The 13,597-nt window shown below is 40.3% G+C and overlaps 1 protein-coding gene across 1 annotated transcript in view; it reads left to right on the forward strand.

The window, feature by feature from the left end:
- The first annotated feature begins 2,259 nt into the window (after positions 1-2,259).
- RHBDD1 (rhomboid domain containing 1) overlaps positions 2,260-13,597 on the forward strand; it is a 118,858-nt gene continuing 107,520 nt past the window's right edge. The window contains exon 1 of the mRNA XM_021682954.2: positions 2,260-2,394. The gene's annotated coding sequence lies outside the window, so the exon portion shown is untranslated. The remainder of the gene's footprint in view (positions 2,395-13,597) is intronic.

Below are 13,597 nucleotides of genomic sequence, written 5' to 3' on the forward strand. Positions count from 1 at the left end.
TCTTAATCCTCTATTAGTAGTGTCCTAATAAGAAGAGGATAGAAAAATTTTAAAAATTATTAAAAAAAAATAATCCAGTTGTTATTTGCTCATGGTGTTGTTGCTTGATGTCCTCTCTCCTTCAGGCCAGGTTTTGAAAGCTGAAAATGACTAATCTGCCTTCCTGCCAGCAGCAATCCTACATTTATGAACTGTATAAATGTTACCACAACTTCTCTATTTGTATGCAAGGACCACATTTTAGGAACATTCATTTACGTCAAATGGCTTAATCCCAGGTATTGTTGCTCTCTTACAAACCTTTGATAAAATTAGAAAATTGTTCAGATTAGATGGGTCTTGAATATCATACACTATGTGCATAATGCTGCTTTTTCTCATGATTAAGATAATGAATACTTCGAGTGTTTAGGAATCATCCTACAAAGTAATGTAACAACTGCATAAATTTAATGTTAAAGGTCTTCTTCTGGCACTGATTCTTTGTTATTTGTTCTATTATTTGCTATTAAAGCCCTGCCTCAGTGAAAGGATGCGCGACTGCCTCATGTTAAAGATGTACAATTATTATCTAAGTGATGTTTGCCAATTTAAATAGGACTTGAGTATACAACATGCTGATTTCAATAGGAATTTTAAAAAGTTCTGGTCTACTGAATGAATCATATAGGACAAAAAAGGTCATTTTTTAAAAGGTAGACTTCTTCCGTCCTCTTAAATGTCTACGAAATTTATCACAGATAATATTTGAAATGGAATCTAATTGCCTAAGTATATTCTTAACCTATATATATGAAATTTTTGAGATTACTGTATTGAGTCTTCTTGACTTGTGGCTCCCTTAAAATTACTTCTGTATTTGATGGATTAAGATAAGAACAAGAAAAATGATGCAATTATAGAAAGGTGCAAGGGGTGTGAGAGAATGGAAGATAGGATTAGTATTAATTGAATTGATGCATATGATCATGGATCAGAAGGATAAATGGAGACCTCTTCTTTCTGAAGAATTACCTTTTTTTCCCTTAGAAAAGTCTATAAAATACTTCTATAGGCAATTCATCTACTCCACATCCCCCTTCAGTTGACTTTCTAGGAATGCAGTTTCTCATTGTGGGCAAGCTTTCTGATCAGCATATTGTTTTCAGAAGAAAGAGATAACTTGTAAGGCTCAAAGAATAACTTGCAATTTCCTAAGAATCTTTCCTGTCACTTGAAAATCTGTTATATTCCCCTGTCCCCTGTACATGAGCCAAATTTTCATCTAAATTTCAAACTCCAAAATAAACATTTCCATGAAGAGGGCTTGCAATAAACAAAACAAAAGACAATCAAAACTCTTCCGATTTAGGCAGTTTTTAGGTAGCCGCGCTAAACACAGCTGCCACAACTTCCAATAAATACAGAACAGCATATCACCACCTGCATTTGGAGTCCTCCTTGAAAAATGCATGTCTTCCTCCTAGTTATGAGAAAATTCCATACCAGCCAGTATGGTAGCTTCTCCATATTGCAGGAAATAAATAACAGCGTTACTGCATTTAACTTAACCTGACTCCTACAACTAAACATAAAACTCGTTCCACAGTAGAAGCAGAACCCCTAATTACAAGAGCATCAAAGGATACTTCCATCGAAATACTTCACACCCGAAGCCTTTAAATGGGCAAACAGACTAATAAATGCCGGCTCCAATCTAAGCTTTGGGGAGTGAGCAGCATGCCCATGACCTTGTTTGGGTGGCCAACTTTCTAAGTGGGGGCTCGGCCAACCAGACGGCCGCTCTCCTGCTGTCTGCGGCTAAGCCACGAAGGTGGGAGCTTCTGTCTCTCCCACCAGCACTTCACAGCCAGTGTCCGACTCCGCCACGCAGAAGCAGGACCTCACGGCAGGGATGAGCCAGTTCCTCAGCCGCCACCGAGCCCAGTCGCCGCTTGTCCCCACGTCCAGTCCCTGGAAAGCAGGTCGCTCCTTTGCTTCACGTGTGAGGAGGCGATCACCAGTTATTTATGGCAGGAAGGAATATTATCCTCGTGTCACTCGGAGCCGGGGGGATGAGTCGAGGGTACAAGGCCCCCACACGGCTGTCTGTGGTGAACCTTCTTCCGCGGGACCCTCGTAACCTGCCCCGAGGAACCGCCATAGCACGCGGGGGGGGGGGCGGGGAAGAGCGCGAGCGCGCAACCGAGCATGCGCGGAAGGAGACTGGCCCTCTTGCTTTACGTCCCCCTCCAACCCCCGCCCTGCCAGCCATGCTGCGCGAGCCGCGTCGCCCTCGCTCTCTTCTCCCCGCCCCGCAGGCCCCGGGGACCAGGAGCGTTGGGTATCTGGCGCCCGTGCGTGATGACGCACATGCGCGCGAAGACGTGGGGACGCAGGCGGGCCGTAGAGAGCGTGAGTTTCCGCGTCTGTTTGGCACCCCATGCGTCGTCTGTTCTGCGGGGTGTCTCTCGCCCTTTTCCCAGGGCCGTGGCGCGGGGCGCTGAGGGGATGCGGGGCGCTAGTCGGCACTTCCGGGGCCGGGCTGGGGGCCGGGCTGGTGGTGCGCTTCCGCATTCTGGGCACCCTGGTCAAGTCCGGGAGCCCGGTGGGTGCTTCCCGCAGCGAGTCGCCCTGGGGTCCCATCGTCTGCACAGCGGCCTCTTCTTGGGGCTGACCGCCCCGGGAACTACGTGCTGGGAGGATGGGGTTGGCTCTGTGGGAGTTTTAAAAGATTCCTTCGGAAAGCAGGAAGTTGAAAGTGACGTTGCATCAGCAACAACTTGCAGTTTCAGGCGCCGGAGGGGTAACTTTGTTTCTATTAACAAGTGTGTGGCAAACACAATCCTAACTAACTAGTGGTATTTCTCTTAATAGGGGATAGGAAATCCGCATGTGGATTTAACCCTTTTTCTAGTCACAGTTTAAAAAGCCTGTCCAAAAATGGATCACATGCTTCATTTTTCCAAACTGTGCATAAACTTTTGAAGACTCAGGATTGCTATTAGAAGGAATTTCTGCATTGTCATGATTCAGTCATCGAGTTGTGTAGGTCTTTTTGCAGGACACTCAGAGGCAGCTGGATTTTGCTGCTTTTAGTCTTAAAAGTCTAATGTCTCACATTTATGTCGCTTTTTTTTTTTTGCCAGCTCCAATAAAGTATAAATTTAAAGACTTATAATTTGCTGCTCACATGGCAGCTTGGGGAAGCAAGTAATTTTACAAAGAAGAATAGCAATACACTCCTAATCGTCCCAGGACTACTAGCATCAGCATCACCTGGGAACTTGGAGATGCAAATTTTGGGGTCTTATCCCAGACTTAACCAGAAATCTATTTTAACAAGATTTGCAGTTAATCCACTGCACGTGGGTGCTAATGTGAATATTGCTGTCGTGATAAAGAGGAGAAGTCACAGAATGGAATGTGAAACCAGGTGAAGCCTTTCCTAGGTGTAAGACCTTGGGATCAGTTAAAGGTTTCTTCGTAGGGCTGTAAATATTCAGTGTGAAAAAGCAGGGAAGATAAGTTTAACACTAACACATGTAAGAAAACACTCAAAGATGAGATGTTATTTAATAGCTTGTTAGAACTGCATAAAGTTAACTACTTAGATCGTGCTGAAAGGATTTTCATGGTGTTCAGTGTGAGTTGAAGTTCCTGAATATTGTGACCATGGCTTAGAGGGCATTTTATTTATTTCTGGATTCTAATTATAGTCTATATAGTCAAGATTGTTGGATGCAGGATATTCTGTTGAAAGTTATAGCAGTATGTTCTAATACCAGTGCTATTGGGGCTGCAGTATTTTTTTTTTTTTTTTTTTTTACAGGTTGGTTGGTTGGTTTTTAAAATATGCCCCATGCCCAATGTGGGTCTTGAACTCACCACCGAAGATCAAGAGTTGCAGGCTCTACCGACTGAGCCAGCCAGGGCCCCTGGAACTGTAGTATTTTTTTTTTTTTAAGATTTTATTTATTTATTTGACAGAGAGAGAGACAGCGAGAGAGGGAACACAAGCAGTGGGAGAGGGAGAAGCAGGCTTCCCACCAAGCAGGGAGCCCGATGTGGGGCTCAATCGCAGGACTCTGGGATCATGACCTGAGCCGAAGGCAGACGCTTAACGACTGAGCCACCCAGGCGCCCCACCTGGAACTGTAGTATTTTTAAGAATGAGATAAGTAATTGTGTTAAAGAGTAGCTTTTAATTCTTTGGCCTTTTGGTCTTTTCAGCTTAATTATACCTTCTCTTGATCCAGAACTTGGTAAACAAGTTGGGTGGATAACCAGAGATAAGCCTTAGCCATAGAGCTGAGGGGTGTTAATGACTTGCATGCAGAAGCCTAGGCTGAAGATGTTTCTGTCCTTATCTTTCTTTCCCATGTGTCATGTAGATCCAGGAAGTGGAGGAGGCCTCATGGTAACTACTCCCTATACCCGTTTCCTGGAAGTATCACAGGAGCTAAGTTAGCTGTGCCCTTCACCTGCTGTTTTTTTTTTTTTTGGATTTTCAGTTGCAGTTTTTTTTTTCAGTTTTTTCCTTCCCTTTTGGGGGGGGGGGGGGGTTATTTTGGACTTGAAGCAGTTGCCATAAAACCTAGACTCATTCAATTTTGAGAAGGATCAGTGCCACACCATGGCTCTTAGATACTGTGGGTGAGAGTTTTCGGATAAACATGAGTCACTTTGGATATCTGCTTCTGTAATAAATTTGTTAATACTACCACTAAATTAACACTGTCCCATCATGAAACATTCATTTTTCAAAGGCCCTAAACAATTTTCTTGTTCTCTGTGTTAAAGAGGCAGATCTATGGCAGTGGTTTTGGTCAGACCTTGTTTTGAACCCTGCCTCTACTACTTACTGAGTTCGTTAAACAAATTAACATCCTCTCGGCCTTAATTCTCTCTTTTGTAGAGTAGGAGTCATGGTGTGTGCCTATCTCAGGACATTGAATTAACTTAAAGTGAAAAGCATGTCTACCATGTGAAGGCAGAGAGACCCAATAAATGCTGCAGTTGGACAGGGGGAAAAAAGGTAGTTATCACCCCAAACCTAACTTTACCTCATTCATTTCCTCATACTATTTTTATAAATGAGGTAATTTTGTTATTACCTAACTGCACTGCTTTTCTTTTTAAATGCTAAAATCCCGGAGAGTCAAAGCTTTCACGTTGAGAGAAAGCAAACACATGGAAAAAATTAAAACTCTAAAACCTGGTAGAAAAACACTATCTTCAGTTTTATCACTCTAACAGAACAAATTCCATAAAATTGTTTTGGGTGTTTATTGGAAGGTCAAGGTCAGGGGATGATTAATATTTAAGTATCTTCAGTTAGTTAACCAGGACAGTCCACTATAGGGGGGACACTATGTTCCAGGAGGTGGAACCTCATTGAATATATGCACTGTGCATTTATCTTCCATTTAAAAAAAAAAAAATTATCTCCTGTGTTTTTATGTATATATATTATATATATGAGCATGGAAAATACTTGAAAGGAGTCATACCAGGTCATAATTTTGTTTACTTGGCAATGTATTATAATATGGAGATGGGATAAATAATCTGTACATTTATGTAAAGTTACATGGGTGCATGTATATATAAACATCCTTTAAAAAAAAAGATTTATTTATTTTAGAGAGAAAGACAGCATAAGCAGGAGAGGGGAGAATCTCAAGCAGTCTCCATGCTGGGTGTGGAGCCTGATGCTGGGCTCCATCTCATGACCCTGAGATCACGACCTGAGCCAAAACCAAGAGTCGGATGCTCAACCGACTGCCACCCAGGTGCCCCTAAACATTTTTTTTTAATTTATTTTTAAGATTTTGTTTATTTATTTGAGAGAGAAAGCACGAGCAACTGGGGGAGGGGCAAAGGGAGAGGGAGAGAGAATCCAGGAGACTCCATGCTGAGTAGGGAGCCCAACACAGCTGGATTTCACAATCAGGAGATCATGACCTGAACAGAACTCAAGAGTCGGACACTTAACTGAGTCACCCACGCGCCCCTAAACATTCTTTTAAAAAACCATTTAAAAGATAAATAAAAGCCATTTAAAAGATAGAAATGATGCTTTAAGAAGATAGATTTCCTTTTATGCTTTAGGTCTAGTCTCATAAGCAGTGGTCCTTAGATTTTTTTTTTTTTTAAGCAGGGAACCCTTTTTAGCAGAATCTTACCCAAAAAGCTCAGAAGCTGAGAGGCTTTAAGAGAGGTTGAAGGGCACAGTTCTGCTTGCTGGTGCTCATCTTGAACTTTCTGCAGTGATACTCCAAGGCATGTCCCCAGAACCCTGGAGTCCAGGGCACTGGGTATGAAACTCTTCATCTGTGGGATAGAAATCGTCAAGAGACAGTTATATCTAAAAAGTCATGGCATTAAGAATTATTGTGAGTGGGATTCACAAACTTGTTCTGAAGACAATTCCCAGGATTTTCGGCAATGTCAAATGTATGTGTAACTTCTCATGCAGAGGAGTGAGTGGTTATTTAAAAAAAAAAAAAAGGAAAGGAAAAAATCCAGTCTTCAATATGACCCATTTTTTTACAAAAAAGAGGAGTTCTATGAATGCTTTTTGAGAAATCATCTCAGTTTTTTTTTTTTGATCCCTCTAAGCCGTGACAGCTGTATCACTGTTAAAGCTATTTAATATTTTAACTGGATATTGTTTAGCATTACAGATGACTCAAGGAAAAAGAAACAAGAGGTCAATGGAAATATATTACCTGTGTTTATTGTACCTCTGTTTTTTTGTTGTATGAAAGCAGCTGGTTTGCAATTTGTATGGTAAAGGGTTTTTCTTAAAGAGTTAATTTTTAGTTAATAGTGAGCTTTCATAAGAAAAATAATCTCAAACGCTAAGTATTTGTAAGGTTGTTATTAATAGGGGTAGTAGTAATACCACATTTGTCTTTTTTCACACATTGAGCAGGGTTTCCTGGTGACAGCTGGAGTGTGGGGGAGGGGGAGTCACTTTCAGTCAGCCTGCTGCTCGGTGCAACATCATGATGGCCATAGTTCAAAGCCTGTGGGATAATTTTGGCTGTATTCAGAGAATAAAATGTGTCAAATTTCTGGGAAGCAATAGATAGTGCAGAAGAGCCATATAAGAGCTCTTTGGGATCTAGATGATAGTCAACTAACAATGTGTGCGTTCAGGTTTGCTTGTTGGTGTTATTTTACCATCTAGTTTCTTGGACATTGTTACATGCACATCATAATTATAAAGCAATAAAGTCTAGTTCCATGGGGGGAAAGGCTCATTACTTTATGGAGAGGAAGGGAGATTGGAAAACAAACTTTGGGAGTGTGCTACGTGCTTTCACATAATATGCTATTTCATTTATTCTTCACAATGACTCCAGTAAGTAAGTAGAATTTTTTTCATCTATGGATAAAGAAGCAGAAGCTCAGCAGGATTGATTATATGATTTGCCTAAGGCCACATACTAGTAAACGATGGCATCCATATTTGACCCCAAATCTGGCTTCAGCTCCAGGAATGTTCTCATTATACCAACAGCTGTTTCTGCATGGTGTAAACTTGCTTACGCATTTTTAATCCAAAGTCACAATATCAGGATAGTTATGAATGAAATTTAATACAGATTACAATGACTTCAACCTTATAAATAATATATAGGGGAGTGTGTATGTGTCTGTGTAGGGTCTGTGTGTGTTGGCAGCTACTTCTAATTTTGGATTTTTTTTTTTCCCTTGAGGGATTCTCTTGGGCAACACTGAAAGAAACTTTGCTACATTTTTTATGTTACAAATACTAGCAATTTGCAGTCATGTGGTTGTAATGAATCAGTTTGATTCTAAGTTGGAACCAATGTAGGAATAAATATTGTGCATACTTCCCACCTAGTCCCTTCCTTTCTACCAAAGTATTCAAGATTTACTCGTTTCTTTCAAGTTATGTTAATTTTGTATTAATAAGGGACCTTTTGGCTTTCCAAATTTTTAGCTTATAGCTATTATGTCCACCAAGTGATGACTTAAATCCTTTTATTTTTGTGAGATTACTCTCCTGCTTTTGATTATGAGTTTCACGGATCATTTCATCTCCTTCTGCATTGCCCACAGGATAATGGCTGCTCAGTATTTTCATTCTTTATCCTACACCCCATACAAAACCTTAAAACTTATTTTTGCTATTGTCTAAACATTCCGTGCACCTTTATATGCATTCCTGTTTTCGTTATCACACCATAATGTCTCTGTTTGTATTTCTGCTCTCTAGGCTTCTAGGCTGTGGTTGCCTGAAAGGACAGTACCTCTTCCTTCATAGGCATTCCTATTTATTAAATGAAAGAATACAGACAGTGAGATATAAAATTATCTGCTTGATGCTTTTACTGCTATAGTTTCACATTCATTGATTTTCTTCTCCGGGGCTTATAATTAGAGAAATGTGATGAATTACAGGATGGTGGAACAAAGGGGTAAACCCACAGAAAAGCATGCAGGATAATTCCGTGATCTTTCTTTTTTTTTAAAGATTTTATTTATCTGACAGAGACAGAACACAAGCAGGGCGAGTGGGAGAGGGAGAAGCAGGCTTCCCACTGAGCAGGGAGCCCGATGCGGGGCTCTCTCCCAGGACCCTGGAACCATGACCTGAGCCAAAGGCAGACGCTTAATGACTGAGCCACTCAGGCGCCCCTCCATGATCTTTCTTAATAGCCTTTAAGAAGGCTATCAGGTTGAAGGAACCTCTTACTCAATTTCTTTCCTCCTTCTTTCCTTTCCTTTTTTTTTTTTTGTAGGTGAATCTAAATGATTCATTGTCTCAAAGTCTAGTCAGAAGTGTTCAAGTGACAACATTTTATTAAATGTAGAGAGTAATCTTATTTTCAATGAAGAACAAAGGCAAGGAGTATGTTTTGAAAATCAGTAATTAGATGTATTCTTTTAAAAACCTTGTATAAACAAAAGACAAATTTTAGATCATACATTTTTCCTTCTGTGATTACATTTTTCATCCAGTGTCCAAGTTTAGACACTTAGTTTATGGCTTTAAGAGGACTTTGCCTTATTTATGCAGAAGTTGGCTCTTGTGCTCCCATCCTTAGCTGGGTGCGCTCTTCTTTCTCTGGTGATGGCATGGCCATAGCAGACCTTTGCTACCACTTATATACACAGCATGTTTTGGTTCTCCCATGAGCTAGAGTGCTGTACCAGGAGACAATGAGAGTTAGTAATGCTTGAAATAGACTAGAATCTGCTTGCCAGCCCTTTGCAAGTGTAGTGGTTTGGGTAGCGTTTTGAAAACAAAGGAAAGTAGGTTAGCTATGGTTTCGGGATAGCTTATTCAAGAACAAGAGATTTACTGGAAGTCTGTGGATAAGCTCAGGGAATAGACAGAAAACCAAACCACCAAGCCTTGGTAAAGGGTAATAGCTAGGTGAGCTCTCAAGGGTTGGGTAGACTTGGTGGACTTGGACAGTACTTTAAGTTTAAAGCTCTGTCCACTCTAGATGTTGTTGGTCTTAGTGTCTCTGCACAAGTTTTAGATTCCAGGGAGAGAGTTATTATGTCAGCTCTGGTCACTATCACCCTTGAGTCAGTGTGGGAAAGGGCACCTTTGATTGTTGGTCCCTCCCAGGACCATATCCAGTGAGGGTGGGAGGCAGCTTCCTGTTCCTGCAAGAATGAGGTGTTGTTGCTGCTGGGCAGGCCAAAACTCCAAACTGCCCCCACCACCCAGTGATTAATGGACGTCCTGTGTGCTTTGTGGGAACATGAACAGCATCTCTGAAGTCAGCCATGCTCATCTCCCTCTTGACTAGTTCTTGTGCTGGGAGGATTTCAGTCACATACATAATTCACTAACAGTTCTTACACAGAGATTAAGTGGGGGGATGGCTATCATTTTTTTCATTGACTTTAGGCAGATAAACGAAGAAATCTGGTGTGGAGCAAAGGTGAGCATGGAATTGCTCAAATCCTCCTGAAGGGAGTGATGGTGGTTGCTGGCATTGCTGCTCCACGTGTGTCTCCTGGTTAAGGGCCTACGTCTGAATGGCTGTCAGTCGGAGAACTTTAATGAGCCCTCATTACACTAAGACGTGTAGTCTGAGAGAAGGAACCGGCTTATGATTGATACTGGAAATCATAAGTGCTGATGGATCAGAATTGGAGTTGACACTAATTCACCTCACCATGGAGCAAAAGTCAAGATTATATACAAAATCCAGTAGTTTCATTTTTACCTGTATAAAGATAATCTAATCATTTCTGTTAAGACTGTAACACTTTAAAAAGGTGGAAAAAAATAAAAACTTTGTCATCTGACCTAGAGATTTTTTTAATCCTAAAATGGAGGCTCATTAAATTCTCAAATTATCAGATAATGTTGACAGAAACTCTGGTTTGAGACTTTATTATAAAATTTATTTTAATTAAAAAATGATTTCTGCTTTCATATACCTTCCACATACCCCATCATATTGTTTTTAAAATGTATGTATACTTGAATCATATGCAGTTTAAAAATAATGGATCACAGAAAGCCCAGAAAAATGATAATTGGTTACTAAGTTGTAAAAATACTTTAAAGCTATTTAGAATCTTTAATCTTCAGTCTTACTTTAGTTTGTTTACATGGATAAAAACACTATTATTTCCCAACTTACAATTTTATATATGTAATCTTATTTAATCCTTGCAAAACCAAACGAGCCTGCCTCATGTCCTTTTGCAGGTGAGAAACTGGCAAACAAATTTCTAAGGCATATTGTAGAATTTTTAGCAAAGACCATGCCCTTAACTACTGTCCTATACTGCATACGTTAATATTGCTGCCCCTATATATCTTTTTGACAAAAAGCATTGGGACATTTCTCTTCCCAAAGCCTGTTTACCCTGTTTCCTGACAACTTCTTTATGTTCGGAAACTGTTCAGATGTGTTGTTATTAGCCATCACCTTGAGCTTGTGTTTGCTGTGAATGTTCCTTCATTGCAGCAATATGCCCTGTGAAGCCTTTTGTCCTTTGTGTCTTCTTAGAGTAGCCTGACAGCCTTTCATGTTGAGCTCAGCAAGATTGCTTTTCATTTAACAAAGCTGAGTGTTGCTTTCTAGGTGAAAAATAATTAAATGGTTTTAAAAGATGTATTTGATTAACTGGAAGCTGATGTGTGTAAATTAATTATACCTGTAATGATGTCACAGCCTTGTCTTTTGTTATTAACCAGGTAATTGACCAGAAGTTTGGAAGCTTATTGTAACTGACAGTTAGTGGTTTGACCCTGTATGCTGTCTAGAAGTGAAACATGCACAATGCATGTAAATGCAGTTTTTTTCATTGAGCTGTGTGTATTGTCAGAGCATCTGATCTTGCGTTCTTAGTTTTACTCTTCCCTCTTTGCTGAAATTGGTACACTCAAACTATATATTATACTGATTTCTCTGACGAAAAGCATCTGGCCAAACACAAGTGTGGCCTATGTCCTTGAGTAATTATAATCAGAGATAAACATTGGCACATTAAGGAAATGTGATCAAGTAAACAACTGCCAAAATTAAAGGAATCTTGATTTTAAATTCCACGTGAAGGAAGGTAAAACAACTTTTGGTAGAGAAGACATAAAGGGGAAAGGTAAGGGCATATTTGATAGGTTGAGAGAGAGAGTTTGTCCCCTCTTACTCTAATTTGTCTGAGAAAGGTCAGGGCACATGGTATTCTAAATCTTTGAGTGATGGGAGCCTCTAGCTTCGGTGAGTTTGGTTAAAAGATAGGATTGTAGGAGTGAAACATGGAGTGAAGTGTGGTAATAATGACTGACAAGCAGCAGTTCTTAAGTTAGCCATCCTGCCTCCCATACACTTTACACTAGCGTTATAGCAGCTCTGCTATGATGAGACATAGGCATTCCTGAAATCACCATGCTGTGCAAAATCATGCAGTAAAACCACAGAGTTTATGATGCAGATGGTGGCAGGAGCAAAACACTCACAAAACTTTGTCAGTGGCTGGGCGCCTGGGTGGCTCAGTTGGTTAAGCGACTGCCTTCGGCTCAGGTCATGATCCTGGAGTCCCGGGATCGAGTTCCGCATCGGGCTCCTTGCTCAGCGAGGAGTCTGCTTCTCCCTCTGACCCTCCCCCCCCATGCTCTCTCTCTCTCTCTCATTCTCTCTCTCTCAAATAAATAAAATAAAATCTTTAAAAAAAAAAAACTTTGTCAGTGGTACATTTAAAAAAAAAATAAAATGGTAGCACAGTTACACGTTAAGTGGTTAAGACTTACAAAAATACTACAATAAATATGGCATGTTGCTTTCCAAAAATCCTGAACTATGCAAGTGAAAGTGGTTGTCAGGGGATTGCAACTTATGAATTATTGTCAAGTGGTAGAGTAAGGATTATCTGGAATTGGGAGGCAAGTTGTAATTGCAGATGTGAATGGGTGTAACTCCTAAAATACTCTCCGAACTTAGGTAGCTGGTAGATGTTTGAGGTGTGTGAGTATGTGCATTTGGTGAATTTCTTTGTAGTTTGCTTCAGCTGAGTGCAGTGTTCTGCTTTCATCTAATGCTTTTTGCAGATGAAATCACACATAATCAAATGGGAAATTTGCATTATGCTTCAGTTGTTCCCTGATATATTAATTGCATTTGAACAAATTTGCTTGTTACAAAACAAGCACTATAGCAGAACTGACCAGACTAATTAACTTACACTTCTCTAATACAGTTCAAGCATTTATGGTCACAGCACATGCATGCTGTTTCCTTTCTTAGAAATATCTTCCCTCCTTTTATCTTTCAAAGCCTGGTGCAGGCGAGGAAGCTTCATTAAGGTATTCTCTGAATTGGATTGACTTAACATTTCTATAAGTGGCACATATTTGTACATTTGCCTATTTCCAAAAAGTGTTGGGTTTAGAAATGACACAAGACACAAGTAAAGGGGGGATAAACAACCAAATGGCTAAGTGGTTCTTAGCAGAAGAAAGCATATCCATTTATTAGGAGAAATTAAGTTTTTTCTAGCTCTGATGGGATTTTGCACAAGGAATAGTAAGTTTGATTGTATAATGTGAAGTTGATTCCTATGTGGCAGTCCCTTGGGGGAGATCGATGTCAAGGCTTCAAATAATATGAAGGTGCATTTCTATAAGAGTCATTCTTCAAAGGCAAAGTAACATGATGTGACCATGCAGCTTTTGGAGATTTGGTAAAACACCGGGCTATAAGTTGGGATAGTGATCCTTTATTCCAGCAATTCTTAAAAGGTAGAAAAGATATTTTTGCTTCTACATGACTTCATTCTCAGATTAAACCTTACTTTGTAGGATAGGACTGCGGGTGTGTGTGTGTGAAAGAATGCCAAGCAGGGTGCATTTCACTGCCCCTCCCCCCCGACCCACCTTTCCAGAGGCCTTCCCAGCAAGGTGCCTGGCCCTGGTGGGAGAAAGAGAAGGCATGGAGGCTTTTGTTCCTCAGCTTCTCTGTTTGTATAGCATGTATATTCCAAAATGAGAAAAAATGACATTTGGGTTATTGTTACTTTTTTGTTTTTAACTTGATTCTTAAATTGATTTTTTTCTTGTTTCTTTTGGCTCTGACTGTGATAATTAACCAAAAGAGGTGGGGTATTTGAA

This window comes from Neomonachus schauinslandi, chromosome 3 (genome assembly GCF_002201575.2).
Source record: "Neomonachus schauinslandi chromosome 3, ASM220157v2, whole genome shotgun sequence".
NCBI classification, from domain to species: Eukaryota; Metazoa; Chordata; class Mammalia; order Carnivora; family Phocidae; genus Neomonachus; species Neomonachus schauinslandi.